Raw genomic sequence first — 12,938 nt, forward strand, 5'->3', positions numbered from 1 at the left:
CTTTATTGATATTAGAAGATTTATACAATGTCATGAAATAAACAACTCCTCAAATACGAAGGAGGATTAAAAAAGGTTCGAGTAGTTTCCTGCTGATAGTGAGCTTGTCTAGCAAGTTTATCAGCTACCTGATTGCATTCTCGTCGTATCAACGAGAAGGATACGTCAGTAAAAAGATCCGCCCAACTGCGGATATCAACTAGGAGGTTCTCCATAGTTATACTCTTGGTTTTTTTGTGTAGTAGATCAACTAGAGTCTTGCAATCTCCTTCTAATATCACTTTACGGTAGCCACGGCACCATGATGATTGAATAGCATGAAGAAGAGCTAGTCCTTCAGTTTCCAGGGCGTTTGATGCTTGCTTGAGCTTGGAACTTCCGGCTAAGAGGAATGTGCCTCTGTCATCTCGGATAACCCAACCCACACCTATACTGCCATTATGATATTGAAAACTTCCATCAAAATTTACCTTAACGACTCCTGTGGCAGGTGGCGCCCAACGTGCCGAGGTAGAGGTAGATGGATTATGATTATGGTTAGGTTGTTGTCTTGAAGATTGTGTTGCAGCTAACCATTCTACAACATCATCCTTGGCTCTGAGAAGCACCGACTCTGCTTCCCAGTTAATCTTATTGAAAATAAGATCATTTCTTGATTTCCATAGTTGCCAACCTATCCAAAATGGAAGGTGTTTCTTGTCTTTATCCGTAGTCGAGTTGTACATCAACAATAGCAGTTCCATGTTTGCTTCCAATGATGACGTAGAGAGTTGTCCAGCTGGAAGATTAGTTAAGCTCCATATTGTTGAAACATATGGGCATTGGAATAGAAGATGATTGATAGTTTCGACATCTTGAGAGCATCTTTGGCATTTGGCATCAACAGGTATGCCTCTACGGTTAAGTTCCGTACCAGTTCCCAGAGCAGAGGATAATACCCTCCAATAGAAGTGTTTAAGTTTCGGCGGTAAAGATGTCTTCCAAAGCTTTTTCTTAAGTGAAGGGTTACCTGGTGGTGGATCAACGTGTTCTACATCCGGTAGATGAAGACTTAGCCAGTATCCAGACTTTACTGAGTATGATCCATCTTTGGTGTAGTGCCAAATAAGTTTATCAGGGCAGTGGTGTTGTGGTATATAAATTCGCCGTGCATATGTTGCATCTTCAATGGAAAGTTGCTGTCTCAATTTTGTTTCATCCCACTGTCGTCCCCCATATTGCCACAGGTCGTTAAGTAGCGAGTCTGTTTCCAAAGAGTGTTGTGTTGCAGGTCGAGGTGGATGAGATGGTATCCAAGGATCAGAAGCAGGTTTTATTGTTGCACCATCACCGACTTGAAAACGAAGGCCTTTAATAAGTAAATCACGGCCTTGTAGTATTGATCGCCAACCATATGATGGTTTCTTGCCTAAAGTTGCATGTTGGATATCTGTGTCAGGAAAATATCTGCTTTGCAAGAGTCTCGCTAATAGACAATCTGGTGATGTGAGAATTCTCCATGCTTGTTTGGCGAGTAGTGCATCATTGAATTTCTCAATATCTCGGAATCCTAAACCTCCTTCTGCCTTCGGGATGTTCATTCGTTTCCAGGCTACCCAGGGAATTCTTCTTTTTGAATCATCGGAGCCCCACCAGAACTGTGAAAGTAAAGAAGTAATCTCTTGGCAAATGGTAAGTGGAAGCTTAAAGCAACTCATTGCATGAGTTGGCATTGCTAGTGCAATTGACTTTAACAGAACCTCCTTTCCACCTTCTGATAAAAACTTGGTATTCCAATTCTTGGTTCTTCCTTGTACCCGCTGGACTATATATTCAAACATCTGGCATTTTTTCCTTGAAAATTCTTCTGGTAAGCCCAAATATTTTCCACAACCTCCTGAAGTGGTAATGTTGATATGATGTCGGACTATCTCTTGTGTTGTTTCTTCTACACGAGAACCAAACGTGATTGAAGATTTATTATGATTCACACGTTGGCCTGATAAATCTCCATACTGTTTTAGTATTCGAGCTAGAGCTTTGCTATTCCGCATATCAGCCTTGCAGAAAAAGAGTGAATCATCTGCAAATAGGAGATGTGTAACTCATGGACCATGATTGCTTATGGATAAGCCCGTGATATTGCCTTTTGATTCCTCTTGTCTTAGTTTTTGTGTCAGCATCTCAGCAATAAAAAGAAACAGATACGGGGAGATAAGATCACCTTGACGAATGCCTCGCTGTGGGAGAATCCTATCAGAAGGACTGCCATTAACCAATACTGAATAGGAGACAGACCGAACCATTTCCATAATCCATGTGATCCAAGTGACACTAAATCCAAACTGATACATCGTTCTCTCAAGAAAGTCCCAATCCACTCTATCATAGGCTTTGCTGATATCAGTCTTAATAGCCATATAACTCTTAGATTGACGTTTCCTGGATTTTAAAGAGTGTAATAACTCATGAGCAACCAGGATATTATCAGTTATAAGTCGCCAGGAACAAAGGCAGTTTCTTCAATCGAAATGATGTCAGGGAGGATGATCTTCAGACGGCTTGTGAGGATCTTAGAAATGATTTTATAGGAGACATTGCAGAGACTGATGGGGCGGTAGTCACTCATTCGACTCGGTTGATCAATCTTTGGTATAAGACAAATGTGTGTCTGGGTGAGTTGAGACGGCATAATACTCGTCTGGAAGAATTTCTTGATTTCAGTAGAGATATCTGTTCCCAATATGTCCCAAAACTGATGATAAAAGTGCCCTGTCATTCCATCAGGACCAGGTGCACGATCTCCTCTGATATCAAATACAGCTTGTCGAATCTCTTCATCAGTTACTTCTTGACTGAGAACAGTATTCATATCAGTCGTTACTGGTGAAGGAACATTAGTAAAGTAATTTCCCTAGCCTGTGTTCGCTTCTTTCTGATACTGTTCCTGAAAATACTCTGTTGCGATATGAGAAATGTTCTTATCACCAACACGTTCAAACCCATCAGAATCATAGACCGAAAGTATTCTATTTTTAGCTTTGCGAGCTTTTACACTTCCGTGGAAGTATAATGTGTTCCGATCACCCTCATCCAGCCACTGTTTTCTGCTCTTTTGCTTCCAATATATCTCTTCTTGCAGATAAGCTTTGCTGAGGGATTTTTTGATGTCACGAATACGGGAATAATCTGGAGGAACATCACAAAACTCATCTTCAAGTTGAGCTTTTAGAGTTTTGATTTCTGCGGCAGAATTAGTTGGATTGGAATGCTTCCATCTTGAGATCTTCGAACGTAACAGCTTGATTTTATCCGAGAATGAGAGGTCTGGAGGGAGGTTAAGCCAGTCATGTTTCATTGTTTCCATAAAACCTTCCCGGTCAGCAAGACGTCGATCATAATGAAACAAACCTCTCTTAACTCTTGTTTCTGTCAGAATATCAATAACAACAGGTCGATGGTCTGATTCGATCGGTTCCAAAAATTCAGCCGTTGAAGCAGGATAATAGGAGAACCATTCTGTATTCGCCATAGCTCTGTCGAGACAGCATTGTATAAGCTCTTTGGTTCGAACACCATTGATCATAATACTTCTCTGACCACTCCAGCTGAACTTATTACCAATATGTTTCAAATCTGCCATATCACAGGTAGACAGCATATCTCTGAAATCACTGAACGTACTTTCATCACGACTATGTCCTTCAATCTTCTCATTGTTGTTCTTGATTTGATTGAAATCTCCAATCATTAACCAAGGTTCATTACGACTGACAGCGTTATGTTGCAAACGTTCCCAAAGTTCAGACCGGTATTGTGGCTCAGGGTGACCATAAATACAAGACAAGTAGAAAGTAGAGATTTTGTCATTAATAGAGCAATCTACAAGTCTTGCATCTTGGTGCAGTACATCAATGTTGATAGATGATTTCCAAAGCAAAGCTAATCCACCACTAAGGCCATGAGGCGGTACAATACTAAAATTAGGGAAACCTAAAGAAACTGCAATATCGGAAACATATTCTTGTGATTGCTTCGTCTCAATGAGGAAGATTGCGTCCAGGAGATATTGACGACTTATCTCCTTAAGGCGTAGAATCGTAGGGAACTTCCCCATTCCCTGACAATTCCAACTGGCTATCCTCATCGATCGTCTGGCGGAACCGGGCCCGCCGCGCCTCTGCTGTTTGAATGATTAGATGAACTTGCATCCATTGGGGAAGAAACTCTACGTCGTTTCCTCTGTTGGTTCGGAAGTTCAGGAAGTGGACACATAACCGCCTCTAGGATTCTGTTACCAGTGTGTTCCAAAGCAAGGATCAAACCACGACGACGAGCTTCAGCTTCAGAAGGATCGGAGACAGCAGTATAATTGTGGTAGAGAGTACGAAGTTCGCCTATGGAGAGCAGTTGCCCGTTTACTGGAACAAGTTCTGTTAATGGTATTTGTGACTGTTGTGGTGCCGGAAGTGCCAACCGCTCTTGGTGACCAATTTGGTTGTTTGCAGGTTGTGCATTCACAGGATACAGATGTGGTTGATTTACAAGTACCATTGCAGGGGCATTGATGATTGCATCCGGAGCAGGTGGTTGTTGATGAATATCAGCATCCTCTGGAACATCTTCAGTACATTCTGCGATGTCGTGTCGTAAGGACTGGCATCGAAAGCAGTAGTTTTTCAGGCGTTCAAACCGGAAAGAGACCATCGCCCAGTCATTGCCAAAACGAAAGTTGCGTTGAAAACCACAGGCTGATCAAGGGGCCATTGGATGCACACACGAGCAAATTCAGCATTACCACCAGCGAGATCTTCTAGTTCTGTTTCAACCACGAGACCTAGAGTCTCTGCAATGTAACGAACCATTGGAGGTGTGAAGTATTGCAGGGGAATGCCTCGGATTTGAATCCAAAAGTTAATTGAGGTTGGATTTTCAGAAGGAAGATTTGGTTGCCATGGTTCCATTGCCACCATCCAATCATTGAAACTCCAAGGACCCCTACGATACACCACTTGTAACGCCTCATTGGATTGGAACAGGAACTGGGCCCAACCGTGTTCCACAACACGACCCGTCACCGAGTTATCCATCCCCCAAAGACGAGGGAAGAAGCGGATCATCGCGCGGAGATTCTGTCTTCGTGGATTTGCAGGGCGCACCAGTAAACTTGATTGGGAGACTCTCGTTGCCTGGCTACAGAGATTCACCGGGATCTCAAAAGCACCAACCGCGGGCATGTTAACATCAGCCATTTGGATAAGGAAAAATTGAGAAAAGGTGAATAGCAATATTTGAAGAAAAAATTGATAGAAATCTGAGTGAAGAAACATTGAAATCCGACACTGGTTATAAAGAAGGAAGATTGCAACTGTCAAACAGTTAATTTGAGTAATTGTCGGAAAAAGGGAGGTTCTGAATAGTTTGTGGAGCAATTGATAATGGGTAGAATCTCAACTCCCAATAATCCCATCCAACATCGTGGGAGTAGTTCCAGATGGAAAACCGGTAGACTAGCCACGATCGGGGACACCGGAGGGAGACTCTACGGAGGAGAGAGAGAACGGTTACCAGGAACCGACACATTAACTGTTTTTTTCTCTTTATCTTCTTTTGCTTATTTTAATTGGACTCTTCAATAATTTTTAATGTTACAAAATCTGTATTAAAAAATTTTGAGTACACTTAATCCCTAACTTAAAAATACATATTGAGGGTTTCTTCAAAAAATAAAAACCTTCCAAGTCACCATATTTTTGTAAACTAAACATTTTATCTCCAGAAAATGCATATTAATTATATAAAATTAAGAATAATACACTCACCATCTTTATCAACATCAAGTTTGTAAAAAGACAAATATAATATTAAATCGAAAACTCAATGCAACGTGGAATTTAAGTCCATCTTTAGAATTTTGATACTGACTATTTTTGTTTCTTGGGGTCACTATAGCTTAATTTATAATAGAATAAAATTTATCATCCCACCACATCAAAACAATGACCTTATTTCCCAATCAACGAAATTACGAAGACGAGTGTCATATTAGGGCGATGATTTGGAACGCTAAGATACTTGGCCATATAATGTGTGTACTTGTTGAACACGGGTTCGAGAACTGCATCTCCAAAATGAGCAACAAGCAATGGTTCGGTGATGCATCTTGCCCACCTTGCATGCTTTATACCAGCTTCCATGTGAAATGATTGGTCCTCATCATTTTCTTCCTCAAGGTCAATTTTGTACGGGACAATATGGTCAAATTTATCAATCTTTTTGATCTCGAAGGAACCTTCCTTGAAGATAACACCCCTCACCTCTTCTTCACTTGGATTGTAGAATGGCATGTTAAACGATTCCATTTCTGATTGCTTCACAAACCCCTACACTCACATTCTCCCAACAATGTATTACTTGGTACGTAGAGGAGTGTTTAAAAAGATAGAGAAAAAAGAGATGCTTATACCTCGGATGCTAGATCGTGGATGCAATCGGATAACAACGACCAAACTTGGAAGCAGTCTTTGGATAAAGTGTTGGAAGCCTTTCTGCCAACGAACGTGAGAACCATATATATGTCCACTATGCACTATCTCTTCTGAACGCATTTTTAGGAAAACCGAAAAATCATTCTTGAACTGATTCAAATAATTCTTGTAGACATTTGGAGTGTATGGATGTTTAATATGAATGCTTTTTGTGTTGCCCTCAAGCCCGTCTGGAATTTTAGAGAGCCAATGGATACTAAAAGCTGAATGAACAAAATGGAGAGACTTTCTTGGGAATAGCCTTGAGTAGAAAGAACCGGGTGTAAGCATGAAGATTTCTGATGATACATGACTGCATTGTAGAACTCTGGCTCGCGCCTTTGCTAAGTTACAACGGATGAATGACGTGGCATTACACTTGGGGATTGGTTAATTGAAGATCAAGATATTGTCGTATCAAGGAAAAGATTTGGGCTTATCCTGTTTAAGGAAAGTAGGTTATGGGTGGTTCCTATATATTGTGATGTTAGGGCAAACATGTTGTTTAGCCGCTTGAGAGATTGTTAAGACTCTAGAGAGAAAAAGCTTTGGGGTTTTCTTGTGTTTTTGGGTAGATTAAGAATTGGTCAGTGACAAGCTATTTTAGCTGTGTGTAAAACTGATTAAACACTCTTTGTAAGATTGTTTAAGTGATTCTTAATAAGAAAGGAAGTTCTTTTCATTATTGGCTACATCTTTGTTTTTACACCGGGGACTCCCGAGACAAAGCACCTTTCTTTAACTTCCATTTTTAGCTTCCTTAGGAAAGAAGGAACCGACGTGAAGGTGGTATTGAAATCGTTCTCTGGAAGATCGTTCAAATAACAATAGATTTCTGGTGGGTTTTTACCCATTTGTTGGTACGACTCCATGATCGTGTTGGCTATCGCGGACATGGCCAACACCGTGTTTTGTCCAGTAGAACAACCCAAGTCTGTTACTTTGATGAAATCAGGAAAACTCATTTTCTCTAGCCTTTCTCTTGCGTTTTTTTCCACCACATGTTGTATGTCACAGAAAACACTTCTCTGTAAAACCCCCAACATTATATCATAAATTGTCATACTACTTTAATTAATTTAGAATGAGTTTTAAAGAAGGACCAAGTCATGAACAAACAAAAAAAGAAAAAAAAAAAAGAAACTCAGAGCTTATGAATAGAGTTATTTTGTCAATGATAAATTACATATCTATCGGCCTATTGGCATAATTATAAACAATAAACTCATATGTTACTAAGTTACAAACTTCTTTGTTTACAATCAGAAATGGAAAAGTTTAGTGGTATATATCAAACAAATTAAATCAAGATTTGGTTGAAATTTTGCTAAATTAAAGGTTACCAAAAAAAAAAAATTATTGTCAAAACGCTTAGTATATGAATCAAAATATAGTACGTAATTCCTATATCATCACAATTCGTCATAGAGTGTTTATTAAGTACCTGATAATGTGAATTAGTAGCGTAACTGTGTTCTCCTGTTCCTCCTTTCATACTAAGAGCATCCACCAGTGAGTCCCTAACGTATACACAAACTTTATTTAATCAGACAAAATTCAAAATTAGGAAATAGGATTCCAGATTCATAAACACACAATGGTTAGGTTGAGCATTTTAATGAAACCGAATACAAACCAATTTATTCAAACCCGATATGAGACTAATTCTTTTTACTAATCTAAAATCCATGTCAAGATTTCCACCACAAACTTAATCTACACAACCATACCAAACAATCCACAGTGCCTAGCTCACTACAAAAAGAGACCATGATTAAACACATCTTCCCATTATACCTTTTGGGTTTGTTTGTTTTAGTGTATATCAACAAAAAAATTGATTACAATCTCATCTACCCACATTGTAGCTCTTAAGAGAGAACTAACTCCAAACAAATAAAAAAACAAGAAGAAACAGTGGCAGTGGGACAGTTACATAGTTACAAGAAATTAATCATCCCGTTTCAGTTGAAGATCGAAGCAATGAATCATTACCTTGAGGGAGACATGATGCGCACAATATGCGTGTATACAATTTTCTCGATCCAACGTATATGGTTTTAAGATTAGAAAATATGGCTTGAACTAGCTGGGATAATACATACTATATATATATGCTTAAAAACTTTTAAAAAAAATTCTGGGTCATTTTTTCTGTTTGGTATGTGTTCTCGAAACTATCACTATCACATGCTTCAGAGCCACTTGCATGAAGTAGCACCACACAGATATATATATTTCTCACACTTAACATTATATTTGTATATATAAAAACAAATTTAGCAAACAGGATAACTTATAAATATAAAAAAACGTAATTATTTTGAATTAAGATATATAATTGCCGTGAAGAACCAGGATACTTCACTATAATATCAATCAAAGTGGTTAGGCAATAATATCTTCTAACGTAAGTAATTTTAAAATCCAAAAACTCTTTTTTTTTTTTTTTTTTTGTATTACAGAAAGAGAAAAAACAATAAACGGTTTTCCTGTCAATGGGCCATACACTTTAAAATGAGAATCAATTGTGAAGATGTTGGGATAACTATGGTGATTGCTAGAGTTTGAATCGCTTGGTGTCTCCATTGATGAATTTGGGATTTGAGAATATCAAGTCTCCATAAACAAGATATGAATCGGTTCAAAATAAGAAGCAACAAAGTAGTGCAAGAGAAGATGATATCAATATTAAACAATTTTGGAATGGATAATAATAGCTTTTTCATACAAAAAAAAAGAAGAAGATAATAATAGCTTTAGTTTTCTTGTGTGCTTTATTTTTCCTGTGTGCAAAGGAAGTCATCATCAGCTAGGAGTTGATTTTAAAGAACAAAAATTGCAAATTTGTAAATCCATTAGGAAGTAAAGTTTTTGGTTTCTAAGGTTAGTGTATATTCACTCCCTTATCGTTTTTCTTTAGGATGTTTAGTGTATGTGCTTTCATGTGGTGATGATTTTGCATAAAGCAACTGTAATTTTGAAATACCAACTCTTGTATTCGATTTTATAATAACGAATGAAGTTGATGTTTTTAAAGAAAAGAAATTGAGAAGAATGAGAAAACTGAAAAAGAAAATGATAGAGTAAAAAATCCTCTACATATATATTAAGAAAGATTCATTGTTGATGATGTGATAAGCCCACAATTTATTATTATTATTTTTAATTACTCTACACTTATTTTAACACTTTTATCCTTTCTAATACTAATTATAACTATCCCTATTAAGATATATTTAATGTTCAAACACATTCAATATTCAAATAATATATATTCAATATCAATAGTCATGCTTATTTTACTTTTTTTTTTTAATTTCAAAATTTAAGTAAAATAAAATTTAAATTCTTATAAATTAACTTCTAAAATATTCAACTTAAAATTGAAACAAAAAACTCATCCTATAACCAACTAAGTAAATTCTTATATTTTACATTATCATTTTTAAAAAAAGATTAACATCTAATCTGATATATTTAAATACAAAATATCTTCTATTATTTAATGGTTTTAAACCACAAAAGTAATTACTTACAATAAAAATCATTAGAATAAAACTGAATGTTCATACTATTTGAATATTTATGATATTTTTTTGTAGACTATATAATTTTAATAAAACAGAAGTACACAACTTTTAAAAACACAACATTGTTTTGTAGACTATATAATTTTAATGAAATCATTGATGGCTTGACGAAGAGGGTATAAACGGTCTTCATCACGATCATGTTCAGTCTCATCAACAAGTGCACCACCTCTAATCAGCGTCCTATGAACATCCCTAGTTCTACCATTCTCAATGTTTCCCACAGTAGATTTCTTGAGTTGATACATGTAAACCAGGATAACGATGGTAATCAAGACAAATGCTCCTCCGACAATACTTGCAATGATTATCCAAATACTCATTTCATTGTCTCTTGGCCTATGTCCAAGCAACCGATTTCCAGGTCTGTAAATGAATTTTACATGTTTTGGAAGTCACAGTATTTTGCCAATGAGCTGGTTGTTTTGGAGGTTAACCTCAACTAGTTCAGGGAGAGAACTGATTGATGGTGAAAGCATGCCACCTAAAGATAAACCAGAAAGGTTAAGAGATATAATCTGGTGGTTGATGCGGTTGCACTCCGCGCCTTTCCACTAACAGTATGCGAAGGGAGACCGAGTGGACCAATGAGGTGGATGCGGTTGAAAGCCCTTCGAGACTGCTAGAAATTTCAGCGCTATCATCATTGTACCGAAATTACATGAACAGCATGTATATCTTTAAACTGAGAATTGACCATATTTTGCTGATTAAGTTATGGTCAATTCTCAGTTTAAAGATATACATGCTGTTGAGATGAGATATAGAGATAGCGGCAAATTTCAAAAACATATCTATTTATCAAAATTTGATTAATTCACTATGTTTTATAACAAACTACATTGACGTTACAAATAGATAACACTTTACAAACACATTTTCTTTCAATTTGTTAACTTACAACTTTGTAATTTTTGTATTTTTCTTATATTCAACTTATGTTTTGCTCATATTTTTCATATTTTTTGTTTACTTTCTGATTATTTATATGTTTTAAACAACTATAACATATTGATAGCTTGAAGTGTAGTCACATTGAAAGTCATTAAAACAACTTAATTTGTTGTCTTTGATAATATATATTTGATATGATTTTATTGAACTGATCAAATTAATACCATTGACTTTAAATTTGAAAATGAAAAGAATAACAAATTTTATTTTCGATTTTGGTCCTAATACACATTACAATCAGAAATGAGGATCAGTTCTGATGAGGAGCATCCTAAAGAAGGGTACTCAAAGATCGCCTTCTTCAGCTACTTCTACCTTGCTTTAAACCTTGGTTCAGTCTTTTCAAACACCATCTTGGGATATTTTGAAGACGAGGGAATGTGGGCGTTCGGTTTTTGGGCGTCCACTGGCTCTGCTGTCATTGCTTTGATACTTTTTGAAACAACCGACTTTTTTTTTTTAATAATAATAAATAATAATAATATAATAATATACTACAACTAGTGGTCCCATACCCAGTAGCCACCTAACCACAATCACAATCAACAGCGAAATAACCAACCAATAATAATCCAATAAAATAATATAACCAATAACATCAACAATTATCCAATATTAATTCCAATCCTAACCAATGTTCCCAAACAACATAAGCCAAATAACCAGCAATCCTAAACAATGCTCTAAGACTCCACTCTAGCAACCTAACAATGCCAGATAAACAGTCAACCGAGTCCCTAGAACATCCTCCTCTTCATTGCCTGGATTCCACGATTACACTTTGTCTTTACCTGCACCACAAACACATATTGCAATGCATGAGTATTTTATAAACACTCAGTAAGGCAATCCTCCCATCTACTGGGCTATACACACAAGCAATAGAGAATCTTTAACCATCAAACAACAAGCAATAAACAACAATCGACCAACCAGGACAGTGCATCGACCGACGCCAGACATGCATCGATCGACGCACCAAGGGGTTGCATCGACCGACACAGAAGCTGCATCGACCGATGCAAGTGTAACTTGCATCGACCGACACCCAATCTGCATCGACCGACGCATGCTCGACGCACACGAAAAACCCTAGAGTCTTACGCGCCGTCCTCGCACTTGCATCGACCGATGCAACGTCGAGAACCGTGATTTCCCCGAAGCTTCTCGCCGGATCTTCGTTCCTGAAACCACAAAACTCGATCCCAAGCCACAAGAAAGCTTCCTAACGTCCATAACAACGATCTAACAAGCCTAACAACACAAAAACAAGCAGATTAAAGGGTTCTCTAGCTTAGATCAGCCATGGTCCTGCACTTACCTTTGCCAAGACGAATCTGAACCACAAACAAGCAAGAAAACGCTTCTAGGAAGCTCCTACGACGATCCCAGCTACAGATCTCTACAGGAACGCCCCAAATCTCCAAGAAATCACCAAGAACTTTTAAGAACTCTTTTATCTCTTTTCTTTCTCTCAAAAATCGGCTATCCACCACTAATGAGACCAAAATACGACTTAAGGGTTTTCCTTCCCTTCTGTCCAAAACGCAGCGTTTGACTTAAGTCAAAACGCAGAGAATTGCACATGCATCGACCGATGCACCATCTGCATCGACCGATGCAACTCCCAAACCGGGATTTTGTTTCACGGATGTTACAATTCTCCCCCACCAAACTGGATTCGTCCTCGAATCCCGAACAACCATTAGTCAAGGACTCCCGTGCAACCGTCTCCACGGCCCACACTCCTCCAACTGATCTACAGAAGGTCACCTCTAGGCGATAGACTCACGCTCCAGGCGTCATTTGCTCTTGACTTTTTGGACTTTCCTTTACTCATAGGCCTAAACCTTGAGTTCTTATTGGCTCCTCATCAGACCTAAGT

General features: G+C 37.8%; 1 pseudogene; it reads right to left on the bottom strand.

Moving 5' to 3' along the window:
- LOC104748662 lies at nt 6,440-8,576 on the bottom strand (annotated as a pseudogene).

Source organism: Camelina sativa, chromosome 15, assembly GCF_000633955.1.
Source record: "Camelina sativa cultivar DH55 chromosome 15, Cs, whole genome shotgun sequence".
In the NCBI taxonomy this organism is placed as follows: domain Eukaryota; kingdom Viridiplantae; phylum Streptophyta; class Magnoliopsida; order Brassicales; family Brassicaceae; genus Camelina; species Camelina sativa.